The sequence below is a fragment of the Phoenix dactylifera genome, chromosome 6 (genome assembly GCF_051530095.1).
Source record: "Phoenix dactylifera cultivar Ajwa chromosome 6, Ajwa_hap1_PhDact_Kaust_v1.1, whole genome shotgun sequence".
Taxonomy (NCBI): domain Eukaryota; kingdom Viridiplantae; phylum Streptophyta; class Magnoliopsida; order Arecales; family Arecaceae; genus Phoenix; species Phoenix dactylifera.
Window position 1 is genome coordinate 14,028,630 of NC_143195.1, and position 3,484 is coordinate 14,032,113.

Sequence of the window (3,484 nt, forward strand, 5' to 3'; positions counted from 1 at the left end):
GGGCACTTGAACGGCTTCAAGCGAACCTTCATCCTAAACCACGATCATCAGTTTGCGGTGATCATCTACCCGCACAAAGGTGAAGATCTGATCTTCTAATGTTATTTAAAAGTTTTTAATCCTTATCTATCTACGAACGGTTTTTAAACAACGTTCATGCGATGAACGGTTGATCCCGCACATGCCTCTTCCGCTGCATCTGAATTTTTTGAATTTTCTGCGGCATGGGCTGAGGATGATAGTGTTATTTTGATGATTAACAAGCAATTCTCTAGAGTATGCTATAAGTTAAAATTGATACTTCATTTATAAGTTCATTGCTCTCAGTACATTTGCTTAATTGAAAATATATATATGGTCTTGTTCATTTGGATGGATCTAATCTTGAGAATGCAGCAAAGTGTGAATTGAGTCGACCCATAGGTTGATTGGGTCGACCCCGGGACTTAAAGGAATCATCTGGCACACTCCTGCAAAAACAGCACAAATGAACAGTGAGTTGGGTCGACCCAAGGTAGGCATGAGTCGACCCAACCTCCAAAGAACCTCAAAATGCAAAGGAAAAATGCTCTCTGGATTTACTGAGAGGATCGACCCACACAGTGGTTGAGTCGACCCAAGCTTGAGTCGACCCAAACCCTGAGAGGGTCGACCCAAAGGCAAGACAGAAAGACAGACAGAAAATGGTTCTCTGAAATTACTGAGAGGGTCGACCCAAGAAGAAGTTGAGTCGACCCAAGTGAACTTTGAGTCGACCCAAACCCCGAGAGGGTCGACCCAAATGGAAGACAGAAAGACAGACAGAAAATGGCTCTCTGGAATTACTGAGAGGGTCGACCCAAGAAGAAGTTGAGTCGACCCAAGTGAACTTTGAGTCGACCCAAAGAATGGTTGGGTCGACCCAAGTGAAGGAAGTTTGAAATTCAAGTTTCTGTGTTTTCTGAGAGGGTCGACCCAAGGAATGTTTGAGTCGACCCAAGTGAAGGTTGGGTCGACCCAAGGACAGGTTGAGCCGACCCAAACACGGGCTGAACATAACGGCTAGTTGTGCAGAAATGCTTTTTGGACTCCCAACGGCTATAAACGGCTAGTTTCTTCAATCCAACGGTCAGAAAGGACTATTTGGAGGTTGGAGAAGTATTTAAGAGGAAGTATTCATCAGAGGAAGCAAGCTTTTGGGGAAAATACATCAAGTGCATTCAAGAGAGAACCCTAGCAAGACAAGCTTCATCAAGAGCTTCATTCAAGAATCAAAGAAAGGGATTGAGCAGATTCAAAGAGGCATTAAGAGCTCCTTCCCCCATTGAAGAGTGAAGCTTCCTTGACCAAGAAGAGCAAAGCGACTTCAAAGCGATAATTTCTTTCTAACTCTTCTTGTTGTTCATATTGCTTTATATGCTCATCTAGGAGTTTAAATCTTTTCTTTTCATTTGTATAAACACTTTGTAAAGGTTCGTTGGTAAGCCCGCAAAACCAACAAAGGTTCGTTGGTAAGCCCGCAAAACCAACAAAGGTTTTTGGTGAACCCGGAAAACCAAAGTTGTATAGGTTCGTTGGTGAGCCCGCAAAACCAACAAGGTTCTTGGTGAGCCCGGAAAACCAAGTGTATAGGTTCGTTGGTGAGCCCGTAAAACCAACAAGGTTTTTGGATTGTGAGCCCGGAAAACAATCCAACTGTAATCCGCAAGATTATAGTGAATTCCCAAGGGTACGCTTGGGGAGTGGACGTAGGTGCTAAGGAGAGCACCGAACCACTATATATTGGTTTGTTTGCATTGTGGTTGTGCTTTCATTTTCTCTTGCTTTATCTTCTCTTCTTGCATTAGATTAACTCACTTAAATAACCTAAGAGAGCATCCATCGCACTTAATTTAGAAAGTTTTAAAAGTACCAAAAATTTAGAAGAAACCAATTCACCCCCCCTCTTGGATTGTCACCTTGGGCAACAAGTGGTATCAGAGCAAGGTGCTCTAATAGTACCCATTGATCTCACAATCAAGAGTTAAAGATCATGACAATCCAAGTGGGATGTTCTATAGGAGAGGGACAATTAATTGATAGACCACCTCTATTTAATGGCACAAACTACACTTATTGAAAAGCTAGAATGAGGATATTCATTCAAGCTTCAAACTATGAATTATGGTACATCATTACTAGAGGCCCTCACTCACTCTCTCACACTATTAATGAAAAAGACTTAGCACAATTGAATGCTAATGCTATGAACATACTATATTGTGCTATCCATGAAACTGAATTTAATAAAATCTCTGCATGTTTATCTGCTAAGAAAATCTGGGATACTTTAGAAAATATTTATGACAATATTCTGTTTAGCTCACATATGCTTCAATTACATACTAACAGTGAGCCTGCAGAAAACGATGTTGAATCTCCCAATTCGGAAGAAAGAACAACAAATGAAGAATTCGGTGATGAAAACAAGGATCCATACCCAAACACCGAAAAATTCAAAAGCTTCCTAAAGACAAAGAAGAAGAGGAAGCAAGAAGAAAGTAAGAAAGAGATAAAAAGGAAGAAAGCCTTGACCAAGGAAGAGTCAAGCAAGAAAATAAAAGTTAGGAGCAACAATGATGATACTAGCTCCAAAGAAGTACAAGGGGTAACTAACTTGTGCTTTATGGCACAAGAAGATAAGGTACAATCTGAATCTACTCTTACATCAAATGATTTTCAAGAAGAATTTTCTTATGATGAATTATTAAATGCTTTTCATGAATTGTATTGTGAATGTAGAAAACTAGCTATGAAGAATAAAAATTCTAAGAAACTAAATCTAAAAATTTCAAAAGAAAGAAATTCTTTTGCTGAAATACAAGACAAACTAAATTCTGAAAATGAAAGCTTAAGGTTAAATTCAGAACAATTGATTCAGAAAAATTAGAATTTAATTAAAGAAAATCAAAACCTAAATGAAGAAATCAACCAATTAAAATCTTTTATTAACAAATTCACTGTAAGTTCAGAAAAATTAAAAACGATGTTTGAAAGCCAACATGCTGTTTTTGATAAATCAAGACTTGGCTGGATTCCTTTGCTCAATAATAAAACCCTAAAGAAAAAGGTTATCAATTTGCCAAGCAAACCATCAAATAAGATAACTTATTTCAAATATAAAAAGATTGGGCATAAAAACTTTATTTATGGTTCTAATTCGAATAAATCAAATGGTAAAGTTATTACGATTAAACAAATTTGGATTCCAAAAGGAACCATATGCACTAACCCTCAAGGACCCAAGCAAGCTTGGGTACCCAAAATGAAAAATATGAGGGTATAGATGTAGGTGTGCCAAGCTACCCATGGAACAAATGAAATTTTCATACAAATAGGTGCATTGACACATAATTAAAGATAAGTCTCATTTTATTCATTAAATTTAGTATAAGGTTTAACATTCTACTTCGTGTATTGAAATTATCTTTTTTATGAAATTACGATACTCTCTGCATCAAAGTTT

General features: G+C 37.7%; 1 long non-coding RNA gene across 1 annotated transcript; it reads left to right on the plus strand.

Moving 5' to 3' along the window:
* The first annotated feature begins 762 nt into the window (after window positions 1–762).
* On the plus strand, window positions 763–1,644 carry LOC149753317 (uncharacterized). Its single transcript, XR_016395715.1, has 2 exons — window positions 763–1,451; window positions 1,483–1,644. It is a non-coding gene; the product is annotated as an uncharacterized LOC149753317 (long non-coding RNA).
* The last annotated feature ends 1,840 nt before the right edge of the window (window positions 1,645–3,484 follow it).